The 21,373-nt window shown below is 37.7% G+C and overlaps 22 non-coding genes and 44 pseudogenes across 22 annotated transcripts; 57 read left to right on the top strand and 9 right to left on the bottom strand.

Moving 5' to 3' along the window:
- Window positions 1-36: 36 nt before the first annotated feature.
- LOC149597593 (5S ribosomal RNA) lies at window positions 37-155 on the bottom strand (annotated as a pseudogene).
- A 1,221-nt stretch (window positions 156-1,376) lies between these two features.
- LOC149597594 (5S ribosomal RNA) lies at window positions 1,377-1,495 on the top strand (annotated as a pseudogene).
- Window positions 1,496-1,632: 137 nt separating this feature from the next.
- Window positions 1,633-1,751, top strand: LOC149597595 (5S ribosomal RNA; annotated as a pseudogene).
- Window positions 1,752-1,888: 137 nt separating this feature from the next.
- Window positions 1,889-2,006, top strand: LOC149597596 (5S ribosomal RNA; annotated as a pseudogene).
- Window positions 2,007-2,140: 134 nt separating this feature from the next.
- LOC149597597 (5S ribosomal RNA) lies at window positions 2,141-2,259 on the top strand. The gene has a single exon (XR_016379046.1). It is a non-coding gene; the product is annotated as a 5S ribosomal RNA (ribosomal RNA).
- A 136-nt stretch (window positions 2,260-2,395) lies between these two features.
- Window positions 2,396-2,498, top strand: LOC149597598 (5S ribosomal RNA; annotated as a pseudogene).
- Window positions 2,499-2,620: 122 nt separating this feature from the next.
- On the top strand, window positions 2,621-2,739 carry LOC149597599 (5S ribosomal RNA; annotated as a pseudogene).
- Window positions 2,740-3,098: 359 nt separating this feature from the next.
- LOC149597600 (5S ribosomal RNA) lies at window positions 3,099-3,217 on the top strand (annotated as a pseudogene).
- Window positions 3,218-3,339: 122 nt separating this feature from the next.
- Window positions 3,340-3,458, top strand: LOC149597601 (5S ribosomal RNA; annotated as a pseudogene).
- A 133-nt stretch (window positions 3,459-3,591) lies between these two features.
- Window positions 3,592-3,710, top strand: LOC149597602 (5S ribosomal RNA; annotated as a pseudogene).
- A 138-nt stretch (window positions 3,711-3,848) lies between these two features.
- On the top strand, window positions 3,849-3,966 carry LOC149597603 (5S ribosomal RNA). The gene has a single exon (XR_016378698.1). It is a non-coding gene; the product is annotated as a 5S ribosomal RNA (ribosomal RNA).
- A 134-nt stretch (window positions 3,967-4,100) lies between these two features.
- Window positions 4,101-4,219, top strand: LOC149597604 (5S ribosomal RNA). Its single transcript, XR_016378757.1, has one exon. It is a non-coding gene; the product is annotated as a 5S ribosomal RNA (ribosomal RNA).
- A 136-nt stretch (window positions 4,220-4,355) lies between these two features.
- LOC149597605 (5S ribosomal RNA) lies at window positions 4,356-4,458 on the top strand (annotated as a pseudogene).
- Window positions 4,459-4,580: 122 nt separating this feature from the next.
- Window positions 4,581-4,699, top strand: LOC149597606 (5S ribosomal RNA; annotated as a pseudogene).
- Window positions 4,700-4,832: 133 nt separating this feature from the next.
- On the top strand, window positions 4,833-4,951 carry LOC149597607 (5S ribosomal RNA; annotated as a pseudogene).
- A 137-nt stretch (window positions 4,952-5,088) lies between these two features.
- Window positions 5,089-5,206, top strand: LOC149597608 (5S ribosomal RNA). Its single transcript, XR_016378699.1, has one exon. It is a non-coding gene; the product is annotated as a 5S ribosomal RNA (ribosomal RNA).
- Window positions 5,207-5,340: 134 nt separating this feature from the next.
- LOC149597609 (5S ribosomal RNA) lies at window positions 5,341-5,459 on the top strand (annotated as a pseudogene).
- A 136-nt stretch (window positions 5,460-5,595) lies between these two features.
- Window positions 5,596-5,713, top strand: LOC149597610 (5S ribosomal RNA; annotated as a pseudogene).
- Window positions 5,714-5,847: 134 nt separating this feature from the next.
- Window positions 5,848-5,966, top strand: LOC149597611 (5S ribosomal RNA). Its single transcript, XR_016379062.1, has one exon. It is a non-coding gene; the product is annotated as a 5S ribosomal RNA (ribosomal RNA).
- Window positions 5,967-6,102: 136 nt separating this feature from the next.
- Window positions 6,103-6,205, top strand: LOC149597612 (5S ribosomal RNA; annotated as a pseudogene).
- Window positions 6,206-6,327: 122 nt separating this feature from the next.
- Window positions 6,328-6,446, top strand: LOC149597613 (5S ribosomal RNA; annotated as a pseudogene).
- Window positions 6,447-6,583: 137 nt separating this feature from the next.
- On the top strand, window positions 6,584-6,702 carry LOC149597614 (5S ribosomal RNA; annotated as a pseudogene).
- A 362-nt stretch (window positions 6,703-7,064) lies between these two features.
- LOC149597615 (5S ribosomal RNA) lies at window positions 7,065-7,183 on the top strand (annotated as a pseudogene).
- A 137-nt stretch (window positions 7,184-7,320) lies between these two features.
- LOC149597616 (5S ribosomal RNA) lies at window positions 7,321-7,438 on the top strand (annotated as a pseudogene).
- Window positions 7,439-7,572: 134 nt separating this feature from the next.
- LOC149597617 (5S ribosomal RNA) lies at window positions 7,573-7,691 on the top strand (annotated as a pseudogene).
- A 137-nt stretch (window positions 7,692-7,828) lies between these two features.
- Window positions 7,829-7,947, top strand: LOC149597618 (5S ribosomal RNA; annotated as a pseudogene).
- Window positions 7,948-8,309: 362 nt separating this feature from the next.
- LOC149597619 (5S ribosomal RNA) lies at window positions 8,310-8,428 on the top strand (annotated as a pseudogene).
- Window positions 8,429-8,565: 137 nt separating this feature from the next.
- On the top strand, window positions 8,566-8,683 carry LOC149597620 (5S ribosomal RNA). The gene has a single exon (XR_016378700.1). It is a non-coding gene; the product is annotated as a 5S ribosomal RNA (ribosomal RNA).
- A 136-nt stretch (window positions 8,684-8,819) lies between these two features.
- LOC149597621 (5S ribosomal RNA) lies at window positions 8,820-8,938 on the top strand (annotated as a pseudogene).
- Window positions 8,939-9,076: 138 nt separating this feature from the next.
- Window positions 9,077-9,195, top strand: LOC149597622 (5S ribosomal RNA; annotated as a pseudogene).
- Window positions 9,196-9,332: 137 nt separating this feature from the next.
- LOC149597623 (5S ribosomal RNA) lies at window positions 9,333-9,450 on the top strand (annotated as a pseudogene).
- A 134-nt stretch (window positions 9,451-9,584) lies between these two features.
- Window positions 9,585-9,703, top strand: LOC149597624 (5S ribosomal RNA; annotated as a pseudogene).
- A 137-nt stretch (window positions 9,704-9,840) lies between these two features.
- On the top strand, window positions 9,841-9,943 carry LOC149597625 (5S ribosomal RNA; annotated as a pseudogene).
- A 121-nt stretch (window positions 9,944-10,064) lies between these two features.
- LOC149597626 (5S ribosomal RNA) lies at window positions 10,065-10,183 on the top strand (annotated as a pseudogene).
- A 137-nt stretch (window positions 10,184-10,320) lies between these two features.
- On the top strand, window positions 10,321-10,439 carry LOC149597627 (5S ribosomal RNA). The gene has a single exon (XR_016378226.1). It is a non-coding gene; the product is annotated as a 5S ribosomal RNA (ribosomal RNA).
- Window positions 10,440-10,576: 137 nt separating this feature from the next.
- On the top strand, window positions 10,577-10,695 carry LOC149597628 (5S ribosomal RNA). Its single transcript, XR_016379141.1, has one exon. It is a non-coding gene; the product is annotated as a 5S ribosomal RNA (ribosomal RNA).
- A 586-nt stretch (window positions 10,696-11,281) lies between these two features.
- LOC149597629 (5S ribosomal RNA) lies at window positions 11,282-11,400 on the top strand. Its single transcript, XR_016379057.1, has one exon. It is a non-coding gene; the product is annotated as a 5S ribosomal RNA (ribosomal RNA).
- Window positions 11,401-11,536: 136 nt separating this feature from the next.
- Window positions 11,537-11,639, top strand: LOC149597630 (5S ribosomal RNA; annotated as a pseudogene).
- A 121-nt stretch (window positions 11,640-11,760) lies between these two features.
- On the top strand, window positions 11,761-11,879 carry LOC149597631 (5S ribosomal RNA). The gene has a single exon (XR_016379068.1). It is a non-coding gene; the product is annotated as a 5S ribosomal RNA (ribosomal RNA).
- Window positions 11,880-12,014: 135 nt separating this feature from the next.
- LOC149597632 (5S ribosomal RNA) lies at window positions 12,015-12,133 on the top strand. The gene has a single exon (XR_016379015.1). It is a non-coding gene; the product is annotated as a 5S ribosomal RNA (ribosomal RNA).
- A 137-nt stretch (window positions 12,134-12,270) lies between these two features.
- LOC149597633 (5S ribosomal RNA) lies at window positions 12,271-12,389 on the top strand (annotated as a pseudogene).
- Window positions 12,390-12,526: 137 nt separating this feature from the next.
- On the top strand, window positions 12,527-12,644 carry LOC149597634 (5S ribosomal RNA). Its single transcript, XR_016379034.1, has one exon. It is a non-coding gene; the product is annotated as a 5S ribosomal RNA (ribosomal RNA).
- A 137-nt stretch (window positions 12,645-12,781) lies between these two features.
- LOC149597635 (5S ribosomal RNA) lies at window positions 12,782-12,884 on the top strand (annotated as a pseudogene).
- Window positions 12,885-13,005: 121 nt separating this feature from the next.
- LOC149597636 (5S ribosomal RNA) lies at window positions 13,006-13,124 on the top strand. The gene has a single exon (XR_016379079.1). It is a non-coding gene; the product is annotated as a 5S ribosomal RNA (ribosomal RNA).
- A 1,931-nt stretch (window positions 13,125-15,055) lies between these two features.
- On the top strand, window positions 15,056-15,174 carry LOC149597637 (5S ribosomal RNA). Its single transcript, XR_016379091.1, has one exon. It is a non-coding gene; the product is annotated as a 5S ribosomal RNA (ribosomal RNA).
- Window positions 15,175-15,309: 135 nt separating this feature from the next.
- LOC149597638 (5S ribosomal RNA) lies at window positions 15,310-15,428 on the top strand. Its single transcript, XR_016379016.1, has one exon. It is a non-coding gene; the product is annotated as a 5S ribosomal RNA (ribosomal RNA).
- Window positions 15,429-15,565: 137 nt separating this feature from the next.
- LOC149597639 (5S ribosomal RNA) lies at window positions 15,566-15,684 on the top strand (annotated as a pseudogene).
- A 137-nt stretch (window positions 15,685-15,821) lies between these two features.
- On the top strand, window positions 15,822-15,940 carry LOC149597640 (5S ribosomal RNA). Its single transcript, XR_016377933.1, has one exon. It is a non-coding gene; the product is annotated as a 5S ribosomal RNA (ribosomal RNA).
- A 137-nt stretch (window positions 15,941-16,077) lies between these two features.
- On the top strand, window positions 16,078-16,180 carry LOC149597641 (5S ribosomal RNA; annotated as a pseudogene).
- A 121-nt stretch (window positions 16,181-16,301) lies between these two features.
- Window positions 16,302-16,420, top strand: LOC149597642 (5S ribosomal RNA). The gene has a single exon (XR_016379102.1). It is a non-coding gene; the product is annotated as a 5S ribosomal RNA (ribosomal RNA).
- Window positions 16,421-16,554: 134 nt separating this feature from the next.
- On the top strand, window positions 16,555-16,673 carry LOC149597643 (5S ribosomal RNA). Its single transcript, XR_016378185.1, has one exon. It is a non-coding gene; the product is annotated as a 5S ribosomal RNA (ribosomal RNA).
- Window positions 16,674-16,810: 137 nt separating this feature from the next.
- On the top strand, window positions 16,811-16,929 carry LOC149597644 (5S ribosomal RNA; annotated as a pseudogene).
- Window positions 16,930-17,066: 137 nt separating this feature from the next.
- LOC149597645 (5S ribosomal RNA) lies at window positions 17,067-17,185 on the top strand. Its single transcript, XR_016378044.1, has one exon. It is a non-coding gene; the product is annotated as a 5S ribosomal RNA (ribosomal RNA).
- Window positions 17,186-17,322: 137 nt separating this feature from the next.
- LOC149597646 (5S ribosomal RNA) lies at window positions 17,323-17,425 on the top strand (annotated as a pseudogene).
- Window positions 17,426-17,546: 121 nt separating this feature from the next.
- Window positions 17,547-17,649, top strand: LOC149597647 (5S ribosomal RNA; annotated as a pseudogene).
- Window positions 17,650-17,771: 122 nt separating this feature from the next.
- Window positions 17,772-17,890, top strand: LOC149597648 (5S ribosomal RNA). Its single transcript, XR_016379113.1, has one exon. It is a non-coding gene; the product is annotated as a 5S ribosomal RNA (ribosomal RNA).
- A 137-nt stretch (window positions 17,891-18,027) lies between these two features.
- Window positions 18,028-18,130, top strand: LOC149597649 (5S ribosomal RNA; annotated as a pseudogene).
- A 121-nt stretch (window positions 18,131-18,251) lies between these two features.
- On the top strand, window positions 18,252-18,354 carry LOC149597650 (5S ribosomal RNA; annotated as a pseudogene).
- Window positions 18,355-18,764: 410 nt separating this feature from the next.
- LOC149597651 (5S ribosomal RNA) lies at window positions 18,765-18,883 on the bottom strand. The gene has a single exon (XR_016377910.1). It is a non-coding gene; the product is annotated as a 5S ribosomal RNA (ribosomal RNA).
- A 360-nt stretch (window positions 18,884-19,243) lies between these two features.
- LOC149597652 (5S ribosomal RNA) lies at window positions 19,244-19,362 on the bottom strand. The gene has a single exon (XR_016379114.1). It is a non-coding gene; the product is annotated as a 5S ribosomal RNA (ribosomal RNA).
- A 137-nt stretch (window positions 19,363-19,499) lies between these two features.
- Window positions 19,500-19,602, bottom strand: LOC149597653 (5S ribosomal RNA; annotated as a pseudogene).
- Window positions 19,603-19,739: 137 nt separating this feature from the next.
- On the bottom strand, window positions 19,740-19,858 carry LOC149597654 (5S ribosomal RNA; annotated as a pseudogene).
- Window positions 19,859-20,220: 362 nt separating this feature from the next.
- On the bottom strand, window positions 20,221-20,339 carry LOC149597655 (5S ribosomal RNA; annotated as a pseudogene).
- A 360-nt stretch (window positions 20,340-20,699) lies between these two features.
- LOC149597656 (5S ribosomal RNA) lies at window positions 20,700-20,818 on the bottom strand (annotated as a pseudogene).
- A 122-nt stretch (window positions 20,819-20,940) lies between these two features.
- LOC149597657 (5S ribosomal RNA) lies at window positions 20,941-21,043 on the bottom strand (annotated as a pseudogene).
- A 134-nt stretch (window positions 21,044-21,177) lies between these two features.
- On the bottom strand, window positions 21,178-21,297 carry LOC149597658 (5S ribosomal RNA; annotated as a pseudogene).
- Window positions 21,298-21,373: the final 76 nt, after the last annotated feature.

Below are 21,373 nucleotides of genomic sequence, written 5' to 3' on the forward strand. Positions count from 1 at the left end.
TCTATTGGAATTTAAAAGAGGAAAAAAAAGTGAAAAAGCTAACGGCACGCAGTGTTCCTAAGTGGTCGCCCTCCCAAATACTGACTGCGCTCGACGCTGCTTAACTACGATGAACAGACGAGAACCGGTGTATTCAGCGTGATATGGCCGTTGCCGAGAGTGCTAGTTAATAATTTGAATTAAATTAACTTTCATCTTTATAACACAATAACAAAAAGAAGATATGTTTGCTTTTTTCATATCTGGTGGAATTTGAAAGAGAAAACAAAAGTGAAAAAGCCAACGGCACGCAGTATTCCCAAGTACTGTATGCGCTCGACGCTGCTTAACTTCGGTTATCGGACGAGAACCGTCATCTTTTTAAAACAATAACAAAAAGAAAATAAGTTTGCTTGTTTCAAATCTATTGGAATTTTAAAGAGGAAAAAAAAGTGAAAAAGCCAACGGCACGCAGTGTACCTAAGTGGTTTCCCTCCCAAGTAGTGACTGCGCTCGATGCTGCTTAACTTCGGTGTATTCAGCGTGATATGGCCGTTGCCGAGAGTGCTAGTTAATAATTTGAATTTAATTAACTTTCATCTTTATAAAACAATAACAAAAAGAAGATATGTTTGCTTTTTCCATATCTGATGGAATTTTAAAGAGGGAAATGCTTCTTTCATATCTATTAAAATTTAAAAGACGAAAAAAAAATTGACACTGGGTCTCGTCCGATCGCCGAAGTTAAGCACCGTCGAGCGCAGTCAGTACTTGGGAGGGAGTACACTTAGGAACACTGCGTGCCGTTGGCTTTTTCACTTTTTTTCCTCTTTTAAATTTTAATAGATATGAAAAAAGCAAACTTGTTTTAATTTTGTTATTGTTTTAAAAAGATGAAGGATAATTTGTCTCACTTAATTTAAATTCGAATTATTATCTAGCACCCTCGGCAACGGCCATATCACGCTGAAAACACCGGTTCTCCTCCGATCACCGCAGTTGAGCAGCGTCGAGCGCAGTCAGTACTTGGAAACTCTGCGTGCCGTTGGCTTTTTCACTTTTGTTTCCTCTTTTAAATTCCATCAGATATGAAAAAAGCAAACATATCTTCTTTTTGTTATTTTTTATAAAGATGAAGGTTAATTGTATTCAAATTATTAAATAGCACTCTCGGCAACGGCCATATCAAGCTGAAAACACCGGTTATCGTCCGATCACCGAAGTTAAGCAGCGTCGAGCGCAGTCAGTACTTGGAAACTTTGCGTGCCGTTGGCTTTTTCACTTTAATTTCCTCTTTTAAATTCCATGAGATATGAAAAAAGCAAACATATCTTCTTTTTCTTATTGATTTATAAAGATGAAGGTTAATTAAATTCGAATTTTTAAATAGCACTCTCGGCAACGGCCATATCACGCTGAAAACACCGGTTCTCGTCCGATAACCGAAGTTAAGCAGCGCCGAGCGCAGTCAGCACTTGGGAGGGAGACCACTTAGGAACACTGCGTGCCGTTGGCTTTTTCACTTCTTTTTCCTCTTTTAAATTCCTATAGATATGAAAAAAGCAAACATATTTTCTTTTTGTTATGGTTTTAAAAAGATGAAGGTCAATTTGTCTCACTTAATTTAAATTCGAATTATTATCTAGCACTCTCGGCAACGGCCATATCACGCTGAAAACACCGGTTCTCGTCGGATCACCGAAGTTAAGCAGCGTCGAGCGCAGTCAGTACTTGGGAGGGAGACCACTTAGGAACACTGCGCGCCGTTGGCTTTTTCACTTTTTTTTCCTCTTTTAAATTCCAATAGATATGAAAAAAGCCAACATATTTTCTTTTTGTTATTGTTTTAAAAAGATGAATGTTAATTTGTCTCACTTAATTTAAATTCGAATTATTAAATAGCACTCTCGGCAACGGCCATATCACGCTGAAAACACCGGTTCTCGTCCGATCACCGAAGTTAAGCAGCGTCGAGCGCATTCAGTACTTGGGAGGAGACCACTTAGGAACACTGCGTGCCGTTGGCTTTTTCACTTTTTTATCCTCTTTTAAATTCCTATAGATATGAAAAAAGCAAACATATTTTCTTTTTGTTATTGTTTTAAAAAGATGGTCAATTTGTCTCACTTAATTTAAATTCGAATTATTAAATAGCACTCTCGGCAACGGCCATATCACGCTGAAAACACCGGTTCTCGTCCGATCACCGAAGTTAAGCAGCGTCGAGCGCAGTCAGTACTTGGGAGGGAGACCACTTAGGAACACTGCGTGCCGTTGGCTTTTTCACTTTTTTTTCCCTTTTAAATACCTATAGATATGAAAAAAGCAAACATATTTTCTTTTTGTTATTGTTTTAAAAAGATGATGGTTAATTTGTCTCACTTAATTTAAATTCGAATTATTATCTAGCACTCTCGGCAACGGCCATATCACGCTGAAAACACCGGTTCTCGTCCGAACACCGAAGTTAAGCAGCGTCGAGCGCAGTCAGTACTTGGAAACTTTGCGTGCCGTTGGCTTTTTCACTTTTATTTCCTCTTTTAAATTCCATGAGATATGAAAAAAGCAAACATATCTTCTTTTTCTTATTGATTTATAAAGATGAAGGTTAATTAAATTCGAATTATTAAATAGCACTCTCGGCAACGGCCATATCACGCTGAAAACACCGGTTCTCGTCCGATAACCGAAGTTAAGCAGCTCCGAGCGCAGTCAGCACTTGGGAGGGAGACCACTTAGGAACACTGCGTGCCGTTGGCTTTCTCACTTTTTTTTCCTCTTTTAAATTCCTATAGATATGAAAAAAGCAAACATATTTTCTTTTTGTTATGGTTTTAAAAAGATGGTCAATTTGTCTCACTTAATTTAAATTCGAATTTTTATCTAGCACTCTCGGCAACGGCCATATCACGCTGAAAACACCGGTTCTCGTCGGATCACCGAAGTTAAGCAGCGTCGAACGCAGTCAGTACTTGAAAACTTTGCGTGCCGTTGGCTTTTTCACTTTTATTTCCTCTTTTAAATTCCATCAGATATGAAAAAAGCAAACATATCTTCTTTTTCTTATTGATTTATAAAGATGAAGGTTAATTAAATTCGAATTATTAAATAGCACTCTCGGCAACGGACATATCACGCTGAAAACACCGGTTCTCGTCCGATAACCGAAGTTAAGCAGCGCCGAGCGCAGTCAGCACTTGGGAGGGAGACCACTTAGGAACACTGCGTGCCGTTGGCTTTTTCACTTTTATTTCCTCTTTTAAATTCCATGAGATATGAAAAAAGCAAACATATCTTCTTTTTCTTATTGATTTATAAAGATGAAGGTTAATTAAATTCGAATTATTAAATAGCACTCTCGGCAACGGCCATATCACGCTGAAAACACCGGTTCTCGTCCGATAACCGAAGTTAAGCAGCTCCGAGCGCAGTCAGCACTTGGGAGGGAGACCACTTAGGAACACTGCGTGCCGTTGGTTTTTCACTTTTTTTTCCTCTTTTAAATTCCTATAGATATGAAAAAAGCAAACATATTTTCTTTTTGTTATGGTTTTAAAAAGATGGTCAATTTGTCTCACTTAATTTAAATTCGAATTATTATCTAGCACTCTCGGCAACGGCCATATCACGCTGAAAACACCGGTTCTCGTCGGATCACCGAAGTTAAGCAGCGTCGAGCGCAGTCAGTACTTGGGAGGGAGACCACTTAGGAACACTGCGCGCCGTTGGCTTTTTCACTTTTTTTTTCCTCTTTTAAATTCCAATAGATATGAAAAAAGCCAACATATTTTCTTTTTGTTATTGTTTTAAAAAGATGAATGTTAATTTGTCTCACTTAATTTAAATTCGAATTATTAAATAGCACTCTCGGCAACGGCCATATCACGCTGAAAACACCGGTTCTCGTCCGATCACCGAAGTTAAGCAGCGTCGAGCGCAGTCAGTACTTGGGAGGAGACCACTTAGGAACACTGCGTGCCGTTGGCTTTTTCACTTTTTTTTCCTCTTTTAAATTCCTATAGATATGAAAAAAGCAAACATATTTTCTTTTTGTTATTGTTTTAAAAAGATGGTCAATTTGTCTCACTTAATTTAAATTCGAATTATTAAATAGCACTCTCGGCAACGGCCATATCACGCTGAATACACCGGTTCTCGTCCGATCACCGAAATTAAGCAGCGTCGAGCGCAGTCAGTACTTGGGAGGGAGACCACTTAGGAACACTGCGTGCCGTTGGCTTTTTCACTTTTTTTTCCCTTTTAAATACCTATAGATATGAAAAAAGCAAACATATTTTCTTTTTGTTATTGTTTTAAAAAGATGATGGTTAATTTGTCCCACTTAATTTAAATTCGAATTATTATCTAGCACTCTCGGCAACGGCCATATCACGCTGAAAACACCGGTTCTCGTCCGAACACCGAAGTTAAGCAGCGTCGAGCGCAGTCAGTACTTGGAAACTTTGCGTGCCGTTGGCTTTTTCACTTTTATTTCCTCTTTTAAATTCCATGAGATATGAAAAAAGCAAACATATCTTCTTTTTCTTATTGATTTATAAAGATGAAGGTTAATTAAATTCGAATTATTAAATAGCACTCTCGGCAACGGCCATATCACGCTGAAAACACCGGTTCTCGTCCGATAACCGAAGTTAAGCAGCTCCGAGCGCAGTCAGCACTTGGGAGGGAGACCACTTAGGAACACTGCGTGCCGTTGGTTTTTCACTTTTTTTTCCTCTTTTAAATTCCTATAGATATGAAAAAAGCAAACATATTTTCTTTTTGTTATGGTTTTAAAAAGATGGTCAATTTGTCTCACTTAATTTAAATTCGAATTATTATCTAGCACTCTCGGCAACGGCCATATCACGCTGAAAACACCGGTTCTCGTCGGATCACCGAAGTTAAGCAGCGTCGAGCGCAGTCAGTACTTGGGAGGGAGACCACTTAGGAACACTGCGCGCCGTTGGCTTTTTCACTTTTTTTTCCTCTTTTAAATTCCAATAGATATGAAAAAAGCCAACATATTTTCTTTTTGTTATTGTTTTAAAAAGATGAATGTTAATTTGTCTCACTTAATTTAAATTCGAATTATTAAATAGCACTCTCGGCAACGGCCATATCACGCTGAAAACACCGGTTCTCGTCCGATCACCGAAGTTAAGCAGCGTCGAGCGCAGTCAGTACTTGGGAGGAGACCACTTAGGAACACTGCGTGCCGTTGGCTTTTTCACTTTTTTTTCCTCTTTTAAATTCCTACAGATATGAAAAAAGCAAACATATTTTCTTTTTGTTATTGTTTTAAAAAGATGGTCAATTTGTCTCACTTAATTTAAATTCGAATTATTAAATAGCACTCTCGGCAACGGCCATATCACGCTGAAAACACCGGTTCTCGTCCGATCATTGAAGTTAAGCAGCGTCGAGCGCAGTCAGTACTTGGAAGGGAGACCACTTAGGAACACTGCGTGCCGTTGGCTTTTTCACTTTTTTTTCCCTTTTAAATACCTATAGATATGAAAAAAGCAAACATATTTTCTTTTTGTTATTGTTTTAAAAAGATGATGGTTAATTTGTCTCACTTAATTTAAATTCGAATTATTATCTAGCACTCTCGGCAACGGCCATATCACGCTGAAAACACCGGTTCTCGTCCGAACACCAAAGTTAAGCAGCGTCGAGCGCAGTCAGTACTTGGGAGGAGACCACTTAGGAACACTGCGTGCCGTTGGCTTTTTCACTTTTTTTTCCTCTTTTAAATTCCTATAGATATGAAAAAAGCAAACATATTTTCTTTTTGTTATTGTTTTAAAAAGATGGTCAATTTGTCTCACTTAATTTAAATTCGAATTATTAAATAGCACTCTCGGCAACGGCCATATCACGCTGAATACACCGGTTCTCGTCCGATCACCGAAGTTAAGCAGCGTCGAGCGCAGTCAGTACTTGGGAGGGAGACCACTTAGGAACACTGCGTGCCGTTGGCTTTTTCACTTTTTTTTCCCTTTTAAATACCTATAGATATGAAAAAAGCAAACATATTTTCTTTTTGTTATTGTTTTAAAAAGATGATGGTTAATTTGTCCCACTTAATTTAAATTCGAATTATTATCTAGCACTCTCGGCAACGGCCATATCACGCTGAAAACACCGGTTCTCGTCCGAACACCGAAGTTAAGCAGCGTCGAGCGCAGTCAGTACTTGGAAACTTTGCGTGCCGTTGGCTTTTTCACTTTTATTTCCTCTTTTAAATTCCATGAGATATGAAAAAAGCAAACATATCTTCTTTTTCTTATTGATTTATAAAGATGAAGGTTAATTAAATTCGAATTATTAAATAGCACTCTCGGCAACGGCCATATCACGCTGAAAACACCGGTTCTCGTCCGATAACCGAAGTTAAGCAGCGCCGAGCGCAGTCAGCACTTGGGAGGGAGACCACTTAGGAACACTGCGTGCCGTTGGCTTTTTCACTTTTTTTTCCTCTTTTAAATTCCTATAGATATGAAAAAAGCAAACATATTTTCTTTTTGTTATGGTTTTAAAAAGATGAAGGTCAATTTGTCTCACTTAATTTAAATTCGAATTATTATCTAGCACTCTCGGCAACGGCCATATCACGCTGAAAACACCGGTTCTCGTCGGATCACCGAAGTTAAGCAGCGTCGAGCGCAGTCAGTACTTGAGAGGGAGACCACTTAGGAACACTGCGCGCCGTTGGCTTTTTCACTTTTTTTTCCTCTTTTAAATTCCAATAGATATGAAAAAAGCCAACATATTTTCTTTTTGTTATTGTTTTAAAAAGATGAAGGTTAATTTGTCTCACTTAATTTAAATTCGAATTATTAAATAGCACTCTCGGCAACGGCCATATCACGCTGAAAACACCGGTTCTCGTCCGATCACCGAAGTTAAGCAGCGTCGAGCGCAGTCAGTACTTGGAAACTTTGCGTGGCGTTGGCATTTTCACTTTTATTTCCTCTTTTAAATTCCATCAGATATGAAAAAAGCAAACATATCTTCTTTTTCTTATTGATTTATAAAGATGAAGGTTAATTAAATTCAAATTATTAAATAGCACTCTCGGCAACGGCCATATCACGCTGAACACACCGGTTCTCGTCCGATCACCGAAGTTAAGCAGCGTCGAGCGCAGTCAGTACTTGGGATGGAGACCACTTAGGAACACTGCTTGCCGTTGGCTTTTTCACTTTTTTTTCCTCTTTTAAATTCCAATAGATATGAAAAAAGCCAACATATTTTCTTTTTGTTATTGTTTTAAAAAGATGAAGGTTAATTTGTCTCACTTAATTTAAATTCGAATTATTAAATAGCACTCTCGGCAACGGCCATATCACGCTGAAAACACCGGTTCTCGTCCGATCACCGAAGTTAAGCAGCGTCCAGCGCAGTCAGTACTTGGGAGGAGACCACTTAGGAACACTGCGTGCCGTTGGCTTTTTCACTTTTTTTTCCTCTTTTAAATTCCTATAGATATGAAAAAAGCAAACATATTTTCTTTTTGTTATTGTTTTAAAAAGATGGTCAATTTGTCTCACTTAATTTAAATTCGAATTATTATCTAGCACTCTCGGCAACGTCCATATCACGCTGAAAACACCGGTTCTCGTCGGATCACCGAAGTTAAGCAGCGTCGAGCGCAGTCAGTACTTGGGAGGGAGACCAATTAGGAACACTGCGTGCCGTTGGCTTTTTCACTTTTTTTTCCTCTTTTAAATTCCTATAGATATGAAAAAAGCAAACATATTTTCTTTTTGTTATGGTTTTAAAAAGATGAAGGTCAATTTGTCTCACTTAATTTAAATTCGAATTATTATCTAGCACTCGCGGCAACGGCCATATCACGCTGAAAACACCGGTTCTCGTCGGATCACCGAAGTTAAGCAGCGTCGAGCGCAGTCAGTACTTGAGAGGGAGACCACTTAGGAACACTGCGCACCGTTGGCTTTTTCACTTTTTTTTCCTCTTTTAAATTCCAATAGATATGAAAAAAGCCAACATATTTTCTTTTTGTTATTGTTTTAAAAAGATGAAGGTTAATTTGTCTCACTTAATTTAAATTCGAATTATTAAATAGCACTCTCGGCAACGGCCATATCACGCTGAAAACACCGGTTCTCGTCCGATCACCGAAGTTAAGCAGCGTCGAGCGCAGTCAGTACTTGGAAACTTTGCGTGGCGTTGGCATTTTCACTTTTATTTCCTCTTTTAAATTCCATCAGATATGAAAAAAGCAAACATATCTTCTTTTTCTTATTGATTTATAAAGATGAAGGTTAATTAAATTCAAATTATTAAATAGCACTCTCGGCAACGGCCGTATCACGCTGAACACACCGGTTCTCGTCCGATCACCGAAGTTATGCAGCGTCGAGCGCAGTCAGTACTTGGGATGGAGACCACTTAGGAACACTGCTTGCCGTTGGCTTTTTCACTTTTTTTTCCTCTTTTAAATTCCAATAGATATGAAAAAAGCCAACATATTTTCTTTTTGTTATTGTTTTAAAAAGATGAATGTTAATTTGTCTCACTTAATTTAAATTCGAATTATTAAATAGCACTCTCGGCAACGGCCATATCACGCTGAAAACACCGGTTCTCGTCCGATCACCGAAGTTAAGCAGCGTCGAGCGCAGTCAGTACTTGGGAGGAGACCACTTAGGAACACTGCGTGCCGTTGGCTTTTTCACTTTTTTTTCCCTTTTAAATACCTATAGATATGAAAAAAGCAAACATATTTTCTTTTTGTTATTGTTTTAAAAAGATGATGGTTAATTTGTCTCACTTAATTTAAATTCGAATTATTATCTAGCACTCTCGGCAACGTCCATATCACGCTGAAAACACCGGTTCTCGTCGGATCACCGAAGTTAAGCAGCGTCGAGCGCAGTCAGTACTTGGGAGGGAGACCAATTAGGAACACTGCGTGCCGTTGGCTTTTTCACTTTTTTTTCCTCTTTTAAATTCCTATAGATATGAAAAAAGCAAACATATTTTCTTTTTGTTATGGTTTTAAAAAGATGGAAGGTCAATTTGTCTCACTTAATTTAAATTCGAATTATTATCTAGCACTATCGGCAACGGCCATATCACGCTGAAAACACCGGTTCTCGTCGGATCACCGAAGTTAAGCAGCGTCGAGCGCAGTCAGTACTTGGGAGGGAGACCACTTAGGAACACTGCGCGCCGTTGGCTTTTTCACTTTTTTTTCCTCTTTTAAATTCCAATAGATATGAAAAAAGCCAACATATTTTCTTTTTGTTATTGTTTTAAAAAGATGAAGGTTAATTTGTCTCACTTAATTTAAATTCGAATTATTAAATAGCACTCTCGGCAACGGCCATATTACGCTGAAAACACCGGTTCTCGTCCGATCACCGAAGTTAAGCAGCGTCGAGCGCAGTCAGTACTTGGGAGGAGACCACTTAGGAACACTGCGTGCCGTTGGCTTTTTCACTTTTTTTTCCTCTTTTAAGTTCCTATAGATATGAAAAAAGCAAACATATTTTCTTTTTGTTATTGTTTTAAAAAGATGGTCAATTTGTCTCACTTAATTTAAATTCGAATTATTATCTAGCACTCTCGGCATCGGCCATATCACGCTGAAAACACCGGTTCTCGTCGGATCACCGAAGTTAAGCAGCGTCGAGCGCAGTCAGTACTTGGGAGGGAGACCACTTAGGAACACTGCGTGCCGTTGGCTTTTTCACTTTTTTTTCCTCTTTTAAATTCCAATAGATATGAAAAAAGCCAACATATTTTCTTTTTGTTATTTTTTTAAAAAGATGAAGGTTAATTTGTCTCACTTAATTTAAATTCGAGTTATTAAATAGCACTCTCGGCAACGGCCATATCACGCTGAAAACACCGGTTCTCGTCCGATCACCGAAGTTAAGCAGCGTCGAGCGCAGTCAGTACTTGGAAACTCTGCGTGCCGTTGGCTTTTTCACTTTTATTTCCCCTTTTAAATTCCATGAGATATGAAAAAGCCAACACATCTTCTTTTTCTTATTGATTTATAAAGATGAAGGTTAATTAAATTCAAATTATTAAATAGCACTCTCGGCAACGGCCATATCACGCTGAAAACACCGGTTCTCGTCCGATCACCGAAGTTAAGCAGCGTCGAGCGCAGTCAATGCTTGGGAGGGAGACCACTTAGGAACACTGCGTGCCGTTGGCTTTTTCACTTTTTTTTCCTCTTTTAAATTCCTATAGATATGAAAAAAGCAAACATATTTTCTTTTTGTTATTGTTTTAAAAAGATGAAGGTCAATTTGTCTCACTTAATTTAAATTCGAATTATTATCTAGCACTCTTGGCAACGGCCATATCACGCTGAAAACACCGGTTCTCGTCGGATCACCGAAGTTAAGCAGCGTCGAGCGCAGTCAGTACTTGGGAGGGGGACCACTTAGGAACACTGCGTGCCGTTGGCTTTTTCACTTTTTTTTCCTCATTTAAATTCCAATAGATATGAAAAAAGCAAACATATTTTCTTTTTGTTATTGTTTTAAAAAGATGAAGGTTAATTTGTCTCACTTAATTTAAATTCGAGTTATTAAATAGCACTCTCGGCAACGGCCATATCACGCTGAAAACACCGGTTCTCGTCCGATCACCGAAGTTAAGCAGCGTCGAGCGCAGTCAGTACTTGGGAGGGAGACCACATAGGAACACTGCGTGCCGTTGACTTTTTCACTTTTTTTTCCTCATTTAAAATCCAATAGATATGAAAAAAGCAAACATATTTTCTTTTTGTTATTGTTTTAAAAAGATGATGGTTAATTTGTCTCACTTAATTTAAATTCGAATTATTATCTAGCACTCTCGGCAACGGCCATATCACGCTGAAGACACCGGTTCTCGTCCTATCACCGAAGTTAAGCAGCGTCGAGCGCAGTCGGTACTTGAAAACTCTGCGTGCCGTTGGCTTTTTCACTTTTATTTCCTCTTTTAAATTCCATCAGATATGAAAAAAGCAAACATATCTTCTTTTTGTTATTGTTTTATAAAGATGAAGGTTTTTAAATTCAAATTATTATCTAGCACTCTCGGCAACTGCCATATCACGCTGAAAACACCGGTTCTCATCCGATCACCGAAGTTAAGCAGCGTCGAACGCAGTCAGTACTTGGAAACTTTGCGTGCCGTTAGCTTTTTCACTTTTATTTCCACTTTTAAATTCCATCAGATATGAAAAAAGCAAACATATCTTCTTTTTCTTATTGATTTTTAAAGATGAAGGTTAATTAAATTCAAATTATTAAATAGCACTCTCGGCAACGGCCATATCACGCTGAAAACACCGGTTCTCGTCCGATCACCGAAGTTAAGCAGCGTCGAGCGCAGTCAGTACTTGGGAGGGAGACCACTTAGGAACACTGCGTGCCGTTGGCTTTTTCACTTTTTTTCCTCTTTTAAAATCCAATAGATATGAAAAAAGCAAACATATTTTCTTTTTGTTATTGTTTTAAAAAGATGATGGTTAATTTGTCTCACTTAATTTAAATTCGAATTATTATCTAGCACTCTCGGCAACGGCCATATCACGCTGAAGACACCGGTTCTCGTCCGATCACCGAAGTTAAGCAGCGTCGAGCGCAGTCAGTACTTGGAAACTCTGCGTGCCGTTGGCTTTTTCACTTTTATTTCCTCTTTTAAATTCCATCAGATATGAAAAAAGCAAACATATCTTCTTTTTGTTATTGTTTTATAAAGATGAAGGTTTTTAAATTCAAATTATTAAATAGCACTCTCGGCAACGGCCATATCACGCTGAAAACACCGGTTCTCGTCCGATCACCGAAGTTAAGCAGCGTCGAGCGCAGTCAGTACTTGGGAGGGAGACCACTTAGGAACACTGCGTGCCGTTGGCTTTTTCACTTTTTTTTCCTCTTTTAAATTCCAATAGATATGAAAAAAAAACATAATTTCTTTTTGTTATTGTTTTAAAAAGATGAAGGTTAATTTGTCTCACTTAATTTAAATTCGAATTATTAAATAGCACTCTCGGCAACGGCCATATCACGCTGAAAACACCGGTTCTCGTCCGATCACCGAAGTTAAGCAGCGTCGAGCGCAGTCAGTACTTGGGAGGGGGACCACTTAGGAACACTGCGTGCCGTTGGCTTTTTCACTTTTTTTTCCTCATTTAAATTCCAATAGATATGAAAAAAGCAAACATATTTTCTTTTTGTTATTGTTTTAAAAAGATGAAGGTCAATTTGTCTCACTTAATTTAAATTCGAATTATTATCTAGCACTCTTGGCAACGGCCATATCACGCTGAAAACACCGGTCCTCGTCGGATCACCGAAGTTAAGCAGCGTCGAGCGCAGTCAGTACTTGGGAGGGAGACCACTTAGGAACACTGCGTGCCGTTGGCTTTTTCACTTTCTTTTCCTCTTTTAAATTCCAATAGATATGAAAAAAGCAAACATATTTTCTTTTTGTTATTGTTTTAAAGAGATGAAGGTTAATTTGTCTCACTTAATTTAAATTCGAATTATTAAATAGCACTCTCGGCAACGGCCATATCACGCTGAAAACACCGGTTCTCGTCCGATCACCGAAGTTAAGCAGCGTCGAGCGCAGTCAGTACTGGGAGGGAGACCACATAGGAACACTGCGTGCCGTTGGCTTTTTCACTTTTTTTTCCTCATTTAAAATCCAATAGATATGAAAAAAGCAAACATATTTTCTTTTTGTTATTGTTTTAAAAAGATGATGGTTAATTTGTCTCACTTAATTTAAATTCGAATTATTATCTAGCACTCTCGGCAACGGCCATATCACGCTGAAGACACCGGTTCTCGTCCGATCACCGAAGTTAAGCAGCGTCGAGCGCAGTCAGTACTTGGAAACTCTGCGTGCCGTTGGCTTTTTCACTTTTATTTCCTCTTTTAAATTCCATCAGATATGAAAAAAGCAAACATATCTTCTTTTTGTTATTGTTTTACAAAGATGAAGGTTTTTAAATTCAAATTATTAAATAGCACTCTCGGCAACGGCCATATCACGCTGAAAACACCGGTTCTCGTCCGATCACCGAAGTTAAGCAGCGTCGAGCGCAGTCAGTACTTGGGAGGGAGACCACTTAGGAACACTGCGTGCCGTTGGCTTTTTCACTTTTTTTTCCTCTTTTAAATTCCAATAGATATGAAAAAAAAAACATAATTTCTTTTTGTTATTGTTTTAAAAAGATGAAGGTTAATTTGTCTCACTTAATTTAAATTCGAATTCTAGAGGGCCGGTAGGCCCTTCTAGATAAGAACCCACACCCTCCCGTAATGTTAATGAAATAATTCACAGATTTTAGGCTTAGCGTCCCATAGAAAAAGCATGGGATTTTTGGTGGTCCACTCCATCGAATAACTCAGAAACTACTGCGAAGTTAAGGTTCGGAACACTTTTGAATTATCAAGCAACTATTGAATGTTGAACTTCTGAAGTTTGATTAAGAACAATTAAGTCTAAGTATTTTATTTTAATTAATTTATAAATCATGGTAAAACCGTTACATATATTACACTGTATGCATAGCATTTTGTTCAGCCTCCATCGGGTTTGTGGCGCATAGGATAACGCGTCTGCCTATGGAGCAGAAGATTGCAGGTTCGAGTCCTGGCAAGATCGGTGTTTAATTTTACAGATTTTTTTCAACATAAATGAAATAATCCTATAAATACAGTGTTTGGATAATTTTTTGTTGCGAAGTACGGGCTTGTGGCGTAATGGATAACGCGTTTGCATTCGAGGCAAAACATTGCAGGTTCGAGTCTTGGAAAGCTCGTTGTCTATTTTTGATGAAGATTCTTGGTATATGGAAGGGAAAATTCTTAAATAACAAAGTTTCAATGAAATGTGCGCGTGCTGGCGCGTGGTTTAGAAATAACTTTTTTTTTAAATCAATACAAAAAGGTCAACTAAACTTAATTGAGTCACCAACCGCCATTTTACATGAAATAAGTTACCACCCGCCTACCAATTGTGAATTAATTTACCACTCCCCTGCCAAATGATTTAAAATTTTAATCTTTCCCATAAAATAATGAGAGACACTTGGAGTGAGCCAATATGCTCACGAACATCATACTGGAACATCGAATTAATGACGTTTGACAAGCATATTATGATTTTTATAATAGATTATTACAAATTAAGGCTGAAGGAACAGATATTATATAAAAAAGACTTGGTTTGCCCAAGCCTTAAAAACAAAACGATAAGAGTTTTTCCAGTTGTCTGAAGCGCGGATATTATTTTTTTTCTATTGAATTTTAAAGACAATCCGCATTTTACTACTCTTTAGAATTTAATTCAATCACCTGATTTTACTGCTAATGGATTAGTTTCCTATAAATTAATTGAAATAAAAAATCACTTATCTCAGATTTTTCAACACCATTTCCATTTTCCTGAAACATTTGATCATGCATTTATTATTTTGAGGGATATCGTGCAAATTTAATCAAATTGACTCTTTCTTTTTTAATTTCCGAGAATTTTCCTTTCAAAAGGTTTTAAACACATCAAGTTTTCATAATGTTGTCAACTAAATAGCAACTCAACCAACACTTCTAAAATCTTCCCCACAAGTACTGATATGCACAGTTCAATAATTGTGACTGTGCTTAAAGAAGAAACGAACCCCTTTATCAAATATAAGAAAGGTGATAACAGCCTCCTTTTGTATTCGAAAAGACCGCATAGAATACATTATTAATGAGAGTATTATTTGAAAATTAAAGTACGTTCTCCATTGAAAAGAAAAAATTTCATGATAAAATTTTTCAGGAAAATGGAATTTTTCTTGAAAAATCTGAGATAAGAAATTTTTATTTCAATTAATTTATAGGAAACTAATCCATTAGCAGTAAAATCAGGTGATTGAATTAAATTCTAAAAGAGTAGTAAAATGCGGATTGTCTTTAAAATTCAATAGAAAAAAAATAATATCCGCGCTTCAGACAACTGGAAAAACTCTTATCGTTTTGTTTTTAAGGCTTGGGCAAACCAAGTCTTTTTTATATAATTATTAAATAGCACTCTCGGCAACGGCCATATCACGCTGAAAACACCGGTTCTCGTCCGATCACCGAAGTTAAGCAGCGTCGAGCGCAGTCAGTACTTGGGAGGGAGACCACTTAGGAACACTGCGTGCCGTTGGCTTTTTCACTTTTTTTTCCTCTTTTAAATTCCAATAGATATGAAAAAAAAACATAATTTCTTTTTGTTATTGTTTTAAAAAGATGAAGGTTAATTTGTCTCACTTAATTTAAATTCGAATTATTAAATAGCGCTCTCGGCAACGGCCATATCACGCTGAAAACACCGGTTCTCGTCCGATCACCGAAGTTAAGCAGCGTCGAGCGCAGTCAGTACTTGGGAGGGGGACCACTTAGGAACACTGCGTGCCGTTGGCTATTTCACTTTTTTTTCCTCATTTAAATTCCAATAGATATGAAAAAAGCAAACATATTTTCTTTTTGTTATTGTTTTAAAAAGATGAAGGTCAATTTGTCTCACTTAATTTAAATTCGAATTATTATCTAGCACTCTTGGCAACGGCCATATCACGCTGAAAACACCGGTCCTCGTCGGATCACCGAAGTTAAGCAGCGTCGAGCGCAGTCAGTACTTGGGAGGGAGACCACTTAGGAACACTGCGTGCCGTTGGCTTTTTCACTTTTTTTTCCTCTTTTAAATTCCAATAGATATGAAAAAAGCAAACATATTTTCTTTTTGTTATTGTTTTAAAAAGATGAAGGTTAATTTGTCTCACTTAATTTAAATTCGAATTATTAAATAGCACTTTCGGCAACGGCCATATCACGCTGAAAACACCGGTTCTCGTCCGATCACCGAAGTTAAGCAGCGTCGAGCGCAGTCAGTACTTGGGAGGGAGACCACATAGGAACACTGCGTGCCGTTGGCTTTTTCACTTTTTTTTCCTCATTTAAAATCCAATAGATATGAAAAAAGCAAACATATTTTCTTTTTGTTATTGTTTTAAAAAGATGATGGTTAATTTGTCTCACTTAATTTAAATTCGAATTATTATCTAGCACTCTCGGCAACGGCCATATCACGCTGAAGACACCGGTTCTCGTCCGATCACCGAAGTTAAGCAGCGTCGAGCGCAGTCAGTACTTGGAAACTCTGCGTGCCGTTGGCTTTTTCACTTTTATTTCCTCTTTTAAATTCCATCAGATATGAAAAAAGCAAACATATCTTCTTTTTGTTATTGTTTTATAAAGATGAAGGTTTTTAAATTCAAATTATTAAATAGCACTCTCGGCAACGGCCATATCACGCTGAAAACACCGGTTCTCGTCCGATCACCGAAGTTAAGCAGCGTCGAGCGCAGTCAGTACTTGGGAGGGAGACCACTTAGGAACACTGCGTGCCGTTGGCTTTTTCACTTTTTTTTCCTCTTTTAAATTCCAATAGATATGAAAAAAAACATAATTTCTTTTTGTTATTGTTTTAAAAAGATGAAGGTTAATTTGTCTCACTTAATTTAAATTCGAATTATTAAATAGCACTCTCGGCAACGGCCATATCACGCTGAAAACACCGGTTTTCGTCCGATCACCGAAGTTAAGCAGCGTCGAGCGCAGTCAGTACTTGGGAGGGGGACCACTTAGGAACACTGCGTGCCGTTGGCTTTTTCACTTTTTTTTCCTCATTTAAATTCCAATAGATATGAAAAAAGCAAACATATTTTGTTTTTGTTATTGTTTTAAAAAGATGAAGGTCAATTTGTCTCACTTAATTTAAATTCGAATTATTATCTAGCACTCTTGGCAACGGCCATATCACGCTGAAAACACCGGTCCTCGTCGGATCACCGAAGTTAAGCAGCGTCGAGCGCAGTCAGTACTTGGGAGGGAGACCACTTAGGAACACTGCGTGCCGTTGGCTTTTTCACTTTTTTTTCCTCTTTTAAATTCCAATAGATATGAAAAAAGCAAACATATTTTCTTTTTGTTATTGTTTTAAAAAGATGAAAGTTAATTTGTCTCACTTAATTTAAATTCGAATTATTAAGTAGCACTCTCGGCAACGGCCATATCACGCTGAAAACACCGGTTCTCGTCCGATCACCGAAGTTAAGCAGCGTCGAGCGCAGTCAGTACTTGGGAGGGAGACCACATAGGAACACTGCGTGCCGTTGGCTTTTTCACTTTTTTTTCCTCATTTAAAATCCAATAGATATGAAAAAAGCAAACATATTTTCTTTTTGTTATTGTTTTAAAAAGATGATGGTTAATTTGTCTCACTTAATTTAAATTCGAATTATTATCTAGCACTCTCGGCAACGGCCATATCACGCTGAAGACACCGGTTCTCGTCCGATCACCGAAGTTAAGCAGCGTCGAGCGCAGTCAGTACTTGGAAACTCTGCGTGCCGTTGGCTTTTTCACTTTTATTTCCTCTTTTAAATTCCATCAGATATGAAAAAAGCAAACATATCTTCTTTTTGTTATTGTTTTATAAAGATGAATGTTTTTAAATTCAAATTATTAAATAGCACTCTCGGCAACGGCCATATCACGCTGAAAACACCGGTTCTCGTCCGATCACCGAAGTTAAGCAGCGTCGAGCGCACTCAGTACTTGGAAACTCTGCGTGCCGTTGGCTTTTTCACTTTTATTTCCCCTTTTAAATTCCATGAGATATGAAAAAAGCAAACATATCTTGTTTTTCTTATTGATTTATAAAGATGAAGGTTAATTAAATTCAAATTATTAAATAGCACTCTCGGCAACGGCCATATCACGCTGAAAACACCGGTTCTCGTCCGATCACCGAAGTTAAGCAGCGTCGAGCGCAGTCAGTACTTGGGAGGGAGACCACTTAGGAACACTGCGTGCCGTTGGCTTTTTCACTTTTTTTTCCTCTTTTAAATTCCAATAGATATGAAAAAAGCAAACATATTTCCTTTTTGTTATTGTTTTAAAAAGATGATGGTTAATTTGTCTCACTTAGTTTAAATTCGAATTATTATCTAGCACTCTCGGCAACTGCCATATCACGCTGAAAACACCGGTTCTCGTCCGATCACCGAAGTTAAGCAGCGTCGAGCGCAGTCAGTACTTGGAAACTCTGCGTGCCGTTGGCTTTTTCACTTTTATTTCCTCTTTTAAATTCCATCAGATATGAAAAAAGCAAACATATCTTCTTTTTGTTATTGTTTTATAAAGATGAAGGTTTTTAAATTCAAATTATTAAATAGTACTCTCGGCAACGGCCATATCACGCTGAAAACACCGGTTCTCGTCCGATCACCGAAGTTAAGCAGCGTCGAGCGCAGTCAGTACTTGGAAACTCTGCGTGCCGTTGGCTTTTTCACTTTTATTTCCTCTTTTAAATTCCATCAGATATGAAAAAAGCAAACATATCTTCTTTTTGTTATTGTTTTATAAAGATGAAGGTTTTTAAATTCAAATTATTTATAATAATTAATTTAATAATTATTAATTTAATAATTTGAATTTAATTAACTTTCATCTTTATAAAACAATATCAGTGTTTCCAAGTACTGACTGCGCTCGACGCTAGTTAACTTCGGTGATAGGACTAGAACCGGGGTTTTCAGCGTGATATGTCCGTTGCCGAGAGTGCTAGTTAATAATTCGAATTTAAATTAAGTGAGACAAATTAACCTTCATCTTTTTAAAACTATAACAAAAAGAAAATAAGTTTGCTTTTTTCATATCTATTGGAATTTAAAAAAGGAAAGAAAAGTAAAAAAAAGCCAACGGCACGCAGTGTTCCTAAGTGGTCTCCCTCCCAAGTACTGACTGCGCTCGACGCTGCTTAACTTCGGTGATCGGACGAGAACCGGTGTTTTCAGCGTGATATGGCCGTTGCTGAGAGTGCTAGATAATAATTTGAATTTAATTAACTTTCATCTTTATAAAACAATATCAAAAAGAAGATATGTTTGCTTTTTTCATATCTGGAGGAATTTAAAAGAGGAAACAAAAAGGAAAAAGCCAAAGGCACGCAGTGTTCCCAAGTACTGACTGCGCTCGACGCTGCTTAACTTCGGTGATCGGACGAGAACCGTTTTTTTCAGCGTGATATGACCGTTGCCGAGAGTGCTAGTTAATAATTCGAATTTAAATTAAGTGAGACAAATTAACCTGCATCTTTTCAAACAATAACAAAAAGAAAATAAGTTTGCTTTTTTCATATCTATTGGAATTTAAAAGTGAAAAAAAAGCGAAAAAGCCAACGGCACGTAGTGTTCCTAAGTGGTCTCCCTCCCAAGTACTGACTGCGCTCGACGCTGCTTAACTTCGGTGATCGGACGAGAACCGGTGTATTCAGCATGATATGGCCGTTGCCGAGAGTGATAGTTAATAATTCGAATTTAAATTAAGTGAGAAAATTAACCTTCATCTTTTTAAAACAATAACAAAAAGAAAATTATGTTTGGTTTTTTCATATCTGGTGGAATTTAAAAGAGGAAACAAAAAGGAAAAAGCCAACGGCACGCAGTGTTCCCAAGTACTGACTGCGCTCGACGCTGCTTAACTTCGGTGATCGGACGAGAACCGGTGTTTTCAGCGTGATATGGCCGTTGCTGAGAGTGCTAGATAATAATTCGAATTTATATTAAGTGAGACAAATTAACCTTCATCTTTTTAAAACAATAACAAATAGAAAATAAGTTTGCTTTTTTCATATCTATTGGAATTTAAAAGAGGAAAAAAAAGTGAAAAAGCCAACGGTACGCAGTGTTCCTAAGTGGTCTCCCTCCCAAGTACTGACTGCGCTCGACGCTTCTTAACTTCGGTGATCGGACGAGAACCGGTGTATTCAGCATGATATGGCCGTTGCCGAGAGTGCTAGTTAATAATTTGAATTCAATTAAACTTCATCTTTATAAAACAATAACAAAAAGAAGATATGTTTGCTTTTTTCATATCTGGTGGAATTTGAAAGAGGAAACAAAAGTGAAAAAGCAAACGGCACGCAGTATTCCCAAGTACTGACTGCGCTCGACGCTGCTAACGTCGGCGATCGGACGAGAACCGGTGTTCTCAGCGTGATATGGCCGTTGCCGAGAGTGCTAGATAATAATTCGAATTTAAATTAAGTGAGACAAATTAACCTTCATCTTATTCAAACAATAACTAAAAGAAAATATGTTTGCTTTTTTCATATCTATTGGAATTTAAAAGAGGAAAAAAAAGAGTAAAAAGCTAACGGCACGCAGTGTTCCTAAATGGTCGCCCTCCCAAGTACTGACTGCGCTCGACGCTGCTTAACTACGGTTATCGGACGAGAACCGGTGTATTCAGCGTGATATGGCCGTTGATGAGTGCTAGTTAATAATTTGAATTTAATTAACCTTCATCTTTATAAAACAATAACAAAAAGAAGATATGTTTGCTTTTTTCATATCTGGTGGAATTTAAAAGAGGAAACAAAAGTGAAAAAACAAACGGCACGCAGTATTCCCAAGTACTGTATGCGCTCGACGCTGCTTAACTTCGGTGATCGGACGTGAACCGGTGTTTTCAGCGTGATATGGCCGTTGCCGAGAGTGCTTGCTAATAATTCGAATTTAAATTAAGTGAGACAAATTAACCTTCATAATTTTAAAACAATAACAAAAAGAAAACATGTTTGCTTTTTTCATATCTATTTAAATTTAAAAGAGGAAAAAAAAGTGAAAAAGCCAACGGCACGCAGTGTTCCTAAGTGGTCTCCCTCCTAAGTAGTGACTGCGCTCGACGGTGCTTAACTTCGGTTATCGGACGAGAACCGGTGTATTCAGCGTGATATGGCCGTTGCCGAGAATGCTAGTTAATAATTTGAATTTAATTAACTTTCTTCTTTATAAAACAATAACAAAAAGAAGATATGTTTGCTTTTTTCATATCTGGTGGAATTTAAAAGAGGAAACAAAAAGGAAAAAGCCAACGGCACGCAGTGTTCTAAAGTACTGACTGCACTCGACGCTGCTTAACTTCGGTGATCGGACGAGAACCGGTGTTTTCAGCGTGATATGGCCGTTGCCGAGAGTGCTAGATAATAATTCGAATTTAAATTAAGTGAGACAAATTGACCATCTTTTTAAAACAATAACAAAAAGAAAATATTTTTGCTTTTTTCATACCTATTGGAATTTAAAAGAGGAAAAAAAAATTAAAAAGCCAACGGCACGCAGTGTTAATAAAGTGGTCTCCCTCCCAAGTACTGACTACGCTCGACGCTGCTTAACTTCGGTGATCGGACGAGAACCGTTGTTTTCAGCGTGATATGGCCGTTACCGAAAGTGCTATTTAATAATTTGAATTTAATTAACTTTCATCTTTATAAAACAATAACAAAAAGAAGATATGTTTGC

The sequence above is a fragment of the Phalangium opilio genome, unplaced genomic scaffold, assembly GCF_054372755.1.
Source record: "Phalangium opilio isolate 3A_F unplaced genomic scaffold, DU_Popi_V2 ptg000360l_1, whole genome shotgun sequence".
Taxonomy (NCBI): domain Eukaryota; kingdom Metazoa; phylum Arthropoda; class Arachnida; order Opiliones; family Phalangiidae; genus Phalangium; species Phalangium opilio.